The sequence below is a fragment of the Engystomops pustulosus genome, chromosome 7 (genome assembly GCF_040894005.1).
Source record: "Engystomops pustulosus chromosome 7, aEngPut4.maternal, whole genome shotgun sequence".
NCBI classification, from domain to species: Eukaryota; Metazoa; Chordata; class Amphibia; order Anura; family Leptodactylidae; genus Engystomops; species Engystomops pustulosus.
The window spans coordinates 121,430,825-121,442,962 of record NC_092417.1 but is presented as its reverse complement, the minus strand read 5'-3'; the positions used below and the strand labels follow the sequence as shown (position 1 = coordinate 121,442,962).

Here is a 12,138-nt window from a genome sequence, read left to right as displayed (position 1 = left end):
GCTGTCACATAGACAGCACGATCCTGTTTCTGGCTGTGTGCACGATCGCACACAGATCAGGAGCACAGCCCCGGCAACAGATATCCCGGCCCACCCCACGCTCGGCTCCGCCCCACCCCTCCCTCGGCTCCGCCCCCCACCCCCTCGCTCGGCTCCTCCATCTCCTCACCTATCTCTAGGCGCCCCGCGGGAGAGGCTCGGACGGTGAGCAGGAAGTCCCTCCTCCAGTCACTCAGCCCTGCGATCCTGCAGTCGGCACCGTCACTGCTTGGAAGCAGCAGCTCATAGGAAAATCACCAAGCGTATTAATACGCTTGGTGATTTTTTGGGGGAGTAAATCAGCCTCTAAACGCGTCCATGACGCGTGTAGAGGCGTTATCGCGACCTCTGGCGCAATGGCTCCAATCCACCCACCACCCCTAACAATAGCTATAGAAGAGTATACAAAATACCAGAAATGAATGTCCAATTGTAAACCAGTATTGTTAACCACAAAGCACAATAAATATAAATACATATACCCACATGATGTAAGTGCCTGTCTGCCAAAAGGCCCCCTGTGATGAGGCAGCTGTGATGAGGAAAAATGTAAACAACAACCAATAAAGTGCAAGTGCAAAAAAAGTGCTGGTTATCAACTGAACCTCTAAGGCAAGCTGGACTGGGCCCCAACACGGCCCAGCACCCGGGTGATCAGCGGTCAAACAAGGTAACAATACCCATGCAAACACCCAAAGATTGGTAGGGGTGGGAGGTTCCCCACGCGTATCGCCGCTATCCGCGACTTCCTCAGGGGTCTGTAACATCTAGGAGCGAGAGCTCACCTTATATGCAATGAAAAGACATTTCGGGAATCCTATTCCAGTGTGTACGCGACCGGAAGTAGTATGGTGGTAAAACGGAAGTGTTAGCACACAGTGTCGTGTCTAGCTAACTAGTGGCACATGCGCATCCTCAGAACTAAGTATCGCGTAGCTAGGCTGACTGGTTGCTAGGTGCTGCCGGTCCAACTAAGTGGCGTGACACATGATGGGATACCTGCAGTCATGTATATAGAAAAACATAAGGTATACAGTGCATCATAATAACCTAATAATACACATTGCCAAGGTGAGCTGATGACTTACATTCTACCACGTCTACCACTATTTGTCAATGTATACGCTATACAATGGGTGCTTTCCCAACGTATATGTTTAGCGTATACAAAAAATGTGATGTCAACTCAGCCTAACTTGGGAGGGTGCTGGCAAGGCTAATCATAAGTAGGCATATATTTTAATAATAATAATTATATATATAGCGCACACAGATTACGCAGCGATGCACAAAGCATGTCAAATTGTTCCCTGTCCCCATGGGGCTCACAATCTAAACAACCTAACAGTATGTTTTGGAGTGTGGGAGGAAACACGGAGAGAACATACAAACTCTTTGCAGATGTTGACCTGGGTGGGATTAGAACCCAGGACTCCAACGCTGCAAGGCAGAAGTGATACTCACTCAGCCACCATGCCGCCCTATTTTATATTATTTGATTCCTTTATGCATTGATCTGACCTAAAAGAATGTTCTTTAACAACTGGTGACATCTATTGCTTTGGTTAACAATGGATGGTCATTTATGCCAACTTCAATGTGCCGTTTGATGTGTAGATGAGAAAAGGAAAGATCAGTTCATGCAGTGGTAAATTTGCGGCCGTATATACACTCCCCCCCATATGTTTGTGTGCATGGACCCTATCCCTATGCATTTCAAAGAGAAGAAGTTGGTTCAGTTGACACCATAGCAATAGTGTTCATTAATTAACCAATAGCAAGTAGGAGTTTTTGTAAAAAAATTGATTTATCTCTGTGTTAGCCAATACAATATCTTCCACATGTTAGTCAATGGGAAATAATCTGTATAAAGTTAGTTAGAGAGAAGGATAGAAGGATACAGAGGAATGGGGGGAGGGGGGTATAGATATTTATCTATTTTGCAAGCCAGATCTATCACTGTTATTATTAACACCATTGTCTATGTCTGGAGGTCTCTGGGCCTGAAATCCAATAAAGTAAGCGTTGTCTCTGGAGAACCAAGGTTGTCTGTCCTGAATTAGTACCTGGTTGAGAGGTATAAAGTGAACTGCTGACAATTCATCATCAGATGCAGATGTCAACTCAGGAACCCACCCCCTCTCTTTGGTTAGAAAGAAGTCCCTGCCCCTATGCCACCTGCAGTGAAGGTCTCAGATGGAGACAAATTGTTTCTATGTCAACCGCTCCACCCATGGATGCTGGATGTGGAGGCTTGAAAATAAAATGTGATGGCAGGTTGTGAGCCCTCTTGGGCAGGGTCCTCCTACAACTTGTTTCCTGACCTCTGTAGTATTTGTACTTGCATCTGTTCTTGTCTTAATGTGACCGACTTGTTGACTGTACATGGAATTAATGGTGCTCTATACATAAACAAATCAATAAATAATAATTTATAAAGCACTGCAGTATTTGGTGGCGCTATATAAATAAATATTATAATTAACCCCTAGGCGCACCACGACGTTATACTACGTCCTCGGTGCTACATGCTTAGCGCACCGGGACGTAGTATAACGTCCTGCTTCTGGCACCGGCTCACGAACGGAGCCGGTACCAGAAGCAGCGGCTGTCAGCTGTCTAGTACAGCTGACAGCCTGCGCTAACACCCGCGATCGGAGCCGACTCCGATCGCGGGTGTTAACCCCTTACATGACCGCGGCGTGTAAGGGTCTTCCACCTATGGATCGGATCCCCCGTGCCGCTTACCGGGGGATCCGATCCACTTCTGGGCAGCTCCGAGGACTGGCTTGTGCCCCGGAGCTGCCCGGTTGCCATGGCAGCCAGACCCCTTCCGGGTCTGACTGCAAACTGTCTGAGCATGCGCAAGCTTGCTCAGACAGTTTACACTGCTCTACAATAAAATAGTATTGTAGAGCAGTGTATTGGACTTAAACCAGTGATCAGAGCATCGCTGGTTTAAGTTCAAGTATGTAAAAGTAAAAATATGCAAAAACACTTAACACTACACATTATAATAAATAAAAAATAAATACATAAAAATATAAGCCCCTAAAATGTCACTTTCCCATAAAAACACTTAATAAAGTATAAAAACCATAAAAACACAAAAAACCCCCGCATATTTGATATTGCCGCGTCCGTAACAATCTGCATAATAAAACAGAATCAAAACTGGACCCGTACGGTAAACGCCGGAGGAAATAACCGCAAAAAACGGTCCGAAAAAAGATAATTTTTAATTAATACCCTATAAAAAATGCTCTAAAAAGTGATTTAAAAAGTTTTATGCACCCTAAAATAAGCCCACTAAAAAGAACAACTGTTCTCGCAAAAAATAAGCCCCTAACCAGATTTGTCAGCCAAAAAATAAAAAAGTTATGCATATGAAAAGATGGTGATGCTAAAATGAATAAGATTTTCTCCACATTAGTTTTTATTCAGTACAATTGAATAAAATACACAAAACCCCCACATATTTGGTATCCCTGCGTCCGTAACAATCTGCATAATAAAACAGAATCGTTATTAGATCCGCAAAGTGAACCCCGTAAAAAACAACCTCAAAAAACTCTCTCTGAAAAAAAGATGATTTTTTATTAATGCCCTTTAAAAATGCTCTAAAAAGTGATTTTAAAAAGTTACACAATCTAAAATAAGACCACTAAAAAGAACCATCCTTCTCGCAAAAAATAAGCCCTTAAACCAATTTGTGAGGTGAAAAATAAAAAAGTTATGCATATGAAAGTCGGTGATGCTAAAATTAACAACAATTTCGCCAAATTACTTTTTATTCAGTACAAATGGGAAAAAATAAAAAATATATATAAATGAAGTATTTTCGTAATCGTGGCGACCCATAGAATAAAAATAGAAAACTGTTTTTATGGTATGGTTAACGGCCAAAAAAAAAACACATAAAAATTTTCCTAAAAATTGATGATTTTCATTTCCTCCACCAACAAAGAGTTAATTAAATCTCACCAATTAGCTATAGATGCCCCAAAATTACGTACCAGAAAAGTGCATCTCATGTGGCAAAAGAAATAAGCCCCTATAGGTCCACAATAAAAAAAAGAAAAAAATTATAGCCTGTATAATGTGACATAGCAAATCTGATCTGGATGGCGCCTCCTTCCCTTCTATGCCCGGCCGTGCGCCCATACAGCAGGTTACCACCACATATGGGGTATCCGTGTACTCGGGAGAGATTGGGTAACAAACTTTGTGGAGCCTTTTTTCATTTAATCCATTGTAAATGTTTAATTTTCCACCCAAAATGAGTGTATTGTGAAAAAATATTGCAATTTGCAGACTGCACCTCCATTTTGTTTTAACCCCTATAAAACACGTAAAGGGTTAACAAACTTCTTAAAAGTGGTTTTTCATACGTTGAGGGGTGTAGTTTCCACAATGGGATAATTTATGAGTCTAGCTATTATATAGGCCTCTCAGTGTCAATTAAAAGTTGAGCAGGTCCATCTAAATACAGGTTTTGGTGATTTTACAAAAAATGTGAAAAATGGCACCTAAATTCTGAGCCTCATAACATTCTAGTAAAATATGTGGAATCTTAAAAAACCATGCCAACATAAAGCAGACATTTGGGAAATGTAAGTTATGAATTTATTTGGGTGCTTTGACTATCTGCATCAAAAGTAGAGAATTTAGAACGTTGAAAATAAAGAATTTTTCCAAATTTTTGCCAAATTTTGTTTTTTTTCATAACTAAACGCAAAAGATTTCATCCAAATTTTTAAACTAATTTGAAGTACTATGTGTCACGAGAAAACAATCTCAAAATCCCCTGGATATCTCATAGCGTTCCCACGCTATAACCACTTATAGTGACACAGGCCAGATTTGAAAAATGGGGCCGCCTCCTTTAGGCCAAAAGAGGCTGCGTCCCGTAGGGGTTAATAATAGTGGAGGACTCCAGTTACTTCCAGGCAGCAAAACCATTTATCCAAATTTTTGCCAGTTTACCCAGGGTAGCTGGTGCAGAAAGAGGAGGAGTTTTCATTGCAGAGTTTCCCTTTGTGGCCTAAAACAAGTTAGTCACATTGCTTCAAGCATGGAGAGAAGACCACCTCCTTCCACATTTATCATTTATCACACATTTCCATTTTAATATATCTCCACCCCAAAGGAGCCCCTCCAAAAGAACGAAATGCCTGGATCACAGAGAACCTAATCCAAAAGAAGTAAATGCTTGATCCCCAGTCAAAAGTAGTAAATGGCTGTACCACAACCACACAACATTATCAGCCTACACGTGTATGCCATGCATTCCAGGGCACAGATGACGCTGACCACCACTCCAATAAAAATGCCAGTGTGACTGGCATGCCATCTATTCACTATGGTAACAGAGTATTGGTCACAACTCAATTCTAGCAGTAGCAAGAGCATTACTATTAATGTCAGTAGGAACAAGTCCAGCCAATTTATCCTGGTTTGGCATGTTGACACACAAATCTGTGGCATTGGGGAAGTGCCCCCTGTACTTGCCACATGGACTTCATACACACATGTACCACAATTATATATCTTACACATACATACATATGGAAATCATAGACAAGTGGGAGGGATGTGAGCACTGCACATTAACTCATCAGCTCATCTTCTGTTACAGCCACTAGAAAGAACTTTTTACATGTCCTAAAGATTATTTGGTGCAGAATACTCCAGGCACGGCTGGCACACACCATGCTCTAGGCCTCACTGCCAGGGGACATTGTCACCTCTCTACCTTAGATCAGGTTCCTCATTTCAAATCTGTATTACAAACATGTCAGGGTTGAGGGCAAGCCCCGGGCACCCGTCCACATCTAGTCTCTACCACTGAGCCATAGGAGTCGTATGTGTTTAGTGTTGGGTATGACTTGATGACAATTACAGGTCAGCTATGCAGGGAAGGCTGGCCACAGGGGCATTGCACATGGCATATCATTGTGCCTGCTGGCCCCGGATGATCATGTGATTCCCTCTGCCCACACCTGGCACTCATGAGGCCACATGCCCAGTGCCAACACCACTAACAGAGAACACCTCCCCCAATGCCACCTCCATGCCTGAGCCACCTGCCAACATATCACAAGTACCAACTCTGCCCAAGTGATGCCCACCATGACACCCTCACCCAACTACAAGTGCCCCAACCAACATGTGATCTTACCCGGGATCCCGCCCGAGACACGAGCGAACGGGGTGGAGTTGTAGGCGGGGACCCCCTCCCCAGAGCTGATCGCCGATGGATCGATCACGGTTATCGATCCCCCCCAGGGGAAGGGCCGATGAGGAGGAGGTGGGAGGGGGTCTCTCCCTGGTGCAGCTCTAAGAGGCCAAGTTTCCCAATGGTGATAAAGCGGCCACTCCAACCCCTTACGGCGAGCGTGAGATCTTCCCCCGCCTCATTTGCATATCTGTGTCCTAGTCGCTGATTGGCTGCCTGGCTAAGCCCCCGGCTGCTGATCTGAGAGAAGTGCGCAGCTCGGTTTAGTGAGTGCGTGGAGGAGGAGGAGGCAGGACGTGTCTGCTGGGGGTTACCGCTGTCACAGCGGCCCCCCTCCCTCCACGCCACAGTCTACCCCCGCATCTCCTTCCACATGTAACACACCATGCGCCCGATGTAATGGCTGCTGAACTCTCTCACCGTGGGCGGGCACGGTCACCACTAAGCTTAGCATGGCCTTCACAAGCCAATAAGCTGTGTCTCACTGGTACTAGTCACTGCAGCCTGACGTGTGCAGGACCGAAATCCTTATGTAACCCCTTGTGTCGCACCTTCAGCTGTACTAAGCATTTAGAGAACCTACACCCGTAAAGCACAACCCCACAGAGTGGTCAGCACTTGTCACCCCAGGGGGTGGCAGCAAATGGACGCCTGTGCGAGGCATCACATTGTGACCTCTCTGAGCCATGGCCTTTCCATCGTCTGACATTTCTGTATGAGTATGGAAAACCCACAGGTGGCCACGAAGGGGAGAAAAAGCAGAACTCATACTTACCCTACCCCTGATTCCTGGATCATAATGTCACTTCCAGACGTGCGCTCAACTGGAAGCTTCGCCATGGTTATGAATGGCCTTCTCAGACCAGGGGGCAACGAAGTGAAGCTCCAACCAAACAGTGATGGGAAGTCACTTTTTAGTGAGCTCGATCATTTGGCTCGGCGATCTCCATCAGCTTCATAAAGATTAATGGAGTAGAACAGTCATGCGCGGCCGTCTGCTCCATTACTCTGAGTGACGAGGGGTCCGATGGAGGTACTTTGGACCCAATCGGACCCCACATTTTCGTGATCTGTGGGGGTGTCATCACTGAGAAGCCCACTAATCAGCAAGTTAGGCCCTATACTGTGGTGCATTGTTATGGAATCAGTAATTAAGCTCTGCTCCACTTTCAACCTGATTCTATTGGTTGATTTTGTGGTCACCAGTTTAGGGTCTGGGTTAAAGAAAATCTATCAAAATCCATCATAATAAACCAGGGAGACTTACTCATAGATCCAGATACCATGACTGTGGTAATCTTATATTTGTTTTCCATGACCTCCTTCCTTCTAAAATCAACCTTTCAAATTATCATAATGAGCCTGAGGAGCTTATTAGCACACTTTTAAAAGTTGATTTTAGAAGGATGGAGGCCATGGATAACCAATAAGAGTACCACAGTCATGGTACCTGGATCTATGAGTAAGTGTCCCTGGTTTATCCATGGTTTGATTTTCATCAGCTCTCAGCTGGTATCCGCCTCCCATTGTTTAGCTGTAAGTGCTGGTTTGTTTGTGCAACTGATTTGAAAAGAATAGTTTCAAAGAGCTTACACTAACCTTACTAGATGTGTAGCTTGAAATTTGTGGGACATAGTGCAAAACAGAGCTAAAGGTCAATCATTGTTGACCAAAAACAATGCAAACTGCACAAGGTGCAGTTTTACTGTGGAGTGTGCAGGGTGCGCCATATTCATGAATCGTGGCACGCTTTTTTGGTGCACTATTAACATAAGGCGTGCAACACCATTTCAGTGCAGAAGTTTGTTTTGCGTCGGGTAGAGTGCAGCTGCCATATAAATGTGTAGATACATGTGCACACAGTTGCACTAAAAAGAATATTCAAAGTCAGAAGTCAGATGCAGGGGCTTTAATAAATGTGGACCACTGTGTGTTATGGGGTCTATAAGGGGGTTCAGTTTACAGTGGATCTGGTGGAGTTGTGTTAGGTAACATTGTACAGGATTGATGTTAATGATTTGTTTTGTGCAAGATTTGTTATTTATGTAGTTACAAAAATTATATTCTTTGAGTTAAAATTTTTACTTAAAGTGTAACCGTCATTTCAGATGATTTTTGATATTGTGGGGAATAAAGTTAATTTGTTAATAAAGTGTATTAGAAAAATGTTCACTACATCCTCCCATACACAATATAAAAAATCATTTCAAATGATGGTTATGCTTTAGAGGGATATTTTCACAAAGACAAGTTTCTTAAATATACTCAGGATAACAAAATAACACATTCTCTAATTCACTGTTATTAACAAAAATACAACATTTCACAGATATAATTCCAACCTGTTGCACCTGATTTCTGACCCTGTATCTTCTGACTTTAGGGATCTTGCCTGATGCTGTGGAGCTGAGGTCTTCTCTGCTCCCTGCAGACGCCCCTCTCCCCTGCATTCCAGGACGAGTTCACACTGATACACACTTCCTGCCGGCAGACAACACATCACAGTATAAGGAGAGCTACAAGCAGATAAGTTCTTTATCCGGGGAGGTGGAGACTGTGAGAGCGGAGATGAATCTGAGCTGGAGTGTGTCATTATGTGTAATACGTATGTCATGGATCTCATCTCATCTCTGATTTGTTTCATCTCCCCTTTTGTCTGTCAAATAAGGTAAGTTCAAGACTGGATCTGGGGGACGCTGTGGATGTTGTATATCTGGACTTTTCAAAGGCATTTGACACCGTGCCACATAAAAGGTTGGTATATAAAATGAGACTGCTGGGAATAGGAGAAAATCTGTGTATCTGGGTAAGTAATTGGCTTAGTGATAGAAAACAGAGGGTGGTCATTAATGGCACATTCTCAGATTGGGTTGATGTTACCAGTGGAGTGCCACAGGGGTCAGTATTGGGGCCACTTCTTTTTAATATTTTTATTAATGACCTTGTAGTGGGTTTACACAGTCAAGTTTCAATATTTGCAGATGATACTAAGCTGTGTAAAGTAATAAATACTGAGGTCGATAGTTTAGCATTACAGAGGGATTTGTGGAAGCTTGAGGGATGGGCAGAGAAATGGTTGATGAGGTTTAATGTAGATAAATGTAAAGTTATGCACTTGGGCCATGGAAACAAAAAGTATAATTATGTTCTAAATGGTCAATTACTTAGTAAAACTGAAGCTGAAAAGGACTTGGGGGTATTGGTGGATGGTAAACTTAATTTTAGTGACCAGAGCCAGGCGGCTGCTGCTAAAGCAAATAAAATAATGGGATGTATCAAGAGAGGAATAGATTCTCATGATAAAGACATAGTTCTGCCCTTATACAAATCCCTGGTCAGACCACACATGGAATATTGTGTACAGTTTTGGGCACCAGTGTATAAAAAGGATATAGTAGAGCTGGAACGGGTGCAGAGGAGAGCAACCAGGATTATTAGGGGAATGGGGGGACTAGAATACAATGACATATTACAAAATTTGGGATTATTCAGTTTAGAAAAAAGACGACTGAGGGGAGACCTCATTACAATTTACAAATACCTGAACGGACAGTACAAGGATCTCTCCAAAGATCTTTTTATACCTAGGCCTGTGACCAGGACAAGGGGGCATCCTCTACGCCTAGAGGAGAGGCGATTCTACCATCACCATAGACAAAGGTTCTTTACTGTAAGAGCAGTGAGACTGTGGAACTCTCTGCCGCAGGAGGTTGTTATTTATGGCGGACTCTATGTACATGTTCAAGAGAGGCCTGGATGACTTTCTGGAGAGAAAAAATATCACGGGTTATGGGGATAAAACATTTATTTAATTCTTGAAGGTTGGACTTGATGGACTTGCGTCTCCTTCCAGCCTTATATACTATGATACTATGAAATACTAATACGGTGTTTAGAAGCGAAATTAAAGTGTAGATAAACTCTCTTCCTTGATAATCTAAACCACATTGTCAGCACAAGGCATCTCACACCACAGAAAGATCACAATGGGGCTCATTTACTAAGAGTCCGAATGCCGCACTTTCGTCGGGTTTCCCGAATATTTCCGTCTTGCGCCGAATTGCCCCGGGACTTTCACGCGACAGAAATCGGGGGGCATGGCTGTGGGACAACCCGACGGATTTGGTAAAACTGTGGAATTTTAAAAACTAATTGTGTCGCAAGATCAAGCACTTACATGCATCGGGAAGAAGAAGGTGAACTCCGGCGAAGACCCAATGTGTCTGCTTAGAGAGTCCTCGCTCAAACTCTGGAATTTTACACTGACTATCAATGATAGAAGCTAAAACAGCAATACAACAGAGTAAAATTGTAAAGTAAGAGTTTAAAAATCATCTTTATTGTGTAAACATCATTAGGGGATTGAAATTTTAGAAATTTCTTTCGTGGGCAAACCCCTTTAACCACTCAATCCCACTGTACTGCCTATTGACAAGGAGGCAGACATAAGTGCCAAAGGAAGGTCTAAATAATTAGTGACTGATGTACCCAGAAGGGGTTTCTGAGACGTACACAGGAGCCACTGAGGCTCGTTTGCTGTTTTTAAAAGTCCATTTTCACAAAAAATAATTAAATGAAGAACGGATCCTGTTTCAGGGGGTACATGCCAGTATGTAAGTATAATTGGGTTAAAACCACAATATCCCTTTGTTGGTAATTCGTATTATTACTAGCATACAACGGAATTTTCTGCATGTAATGTATCATTTTTCATGAGGATTTCCCTTGGAACTCACTTGGTTGAGTTCAGTCCCATTTAAAAGCACTATTCCCATCCTCAACAATCTATGTGGGAATACAGCGAGTAACAATGAATCTCAGGTCTCTCTAGGGCATAAGGAAAAGCCATGACGTGGTACAGGTTACTGTCAGTAAAGCAGCTGTCAGTGTCAAATCGGATTCGCTCCCTGATTCTCTCCTCCCACTGGCTTTTTACTCAGGGCCTGCACCAGGTTCAGCTGGAAGAGAGGATTCCTTTCCCACACAAGCATTATAAGACAATTCAGCTGCAAATTAGATGCAGTGTCAGCCTTCACTAAAGCCAGACTGCAGGCAATCCAAGCTGTGCCATACAGATACTGTATCATACCAGGGGCATTGCTAACCCTCTCACATTTGGTTGTGCCAATAACAATGTTACTGAGGTTATATACAGCTACAGAAACACAGAAATCCCTACGTGTTACATACAGTGACTACTGGTGACATGTCCACAGGGCCGGTTCTAGACAAAGTGGGGCCCTGGTCAAAACTAAAAGTGGGGCCCCAAAATAAAACTATTTTATGACCAGTCACAGTCAGTAAGAGGCTCCTTTAGTATGGTAAAACAAACTGTAATATGGGAGAATTTTATAGAATATAAATGATAGGGAGATTGATGGGCAGCACGGTGGCTCAGTGGTTAGCACTACAGCCTTGTAGCGCTGGTCAACATCTACAAAGAGTTTGTATGTTCTCTCTGTGTTTGCGTGGGTTTCCTCCGGGTCCTCCGGTTTCTTCCCACACTGCAAAAAATTACTGGCAGGTTGAATAGATTGTGAGCCACATGGAGACAGGGACCGATGTGACAAGCTCTATGCAGCGCTGTGTAATCTGTATGCGCTATATAAATAAAGGAATTATTAATTCTAATTATTATGATAGAAGATTTCTAGATGCAGAACTATAAAGAAGATGATATATACAGTAGATGCATATGAGAGATAAATATAGTAGAAGAGAAATAGAAGATTAATTGAAAAATAGATAGCGAAAAAGCAAGATATAGAAATGGTCAAATTATATGAGATAGATAACTAGACAGATATAGACAGACCATAGACCATAAACTTTCTGACAGATTTATCAAGCTGTCTGAAAGT

The 12,138-nt window shown here is 42.9% G+C and overlaps 1 protein-coding gene across 2 annotated transcripts in view; it reads right to left on the bottom strand.

The window, feature by feature from the left end:
- CHD9 (chromodomain helicase DNA binding protein 9) overlaps positions 1 to 6,464 on the bottom strand; it is a 151,790-nt gene extending 145,326 nt beyond the window's left edge. For both annotated transcript variants that reach the window (XM_072117699.1, XM_072117700.1), the window contains exon 1: positions 6,221 to 6,464. The gene's annotated coding sequence lies outside the window, so the exon portion shown is untranslated. The remainder of the gene's footprint in view (positions 1 to 6,220) is intronic.
- Between the last annotated feature and the right edge of the window lie 5,674 nt (positions 6,465 to 12,138).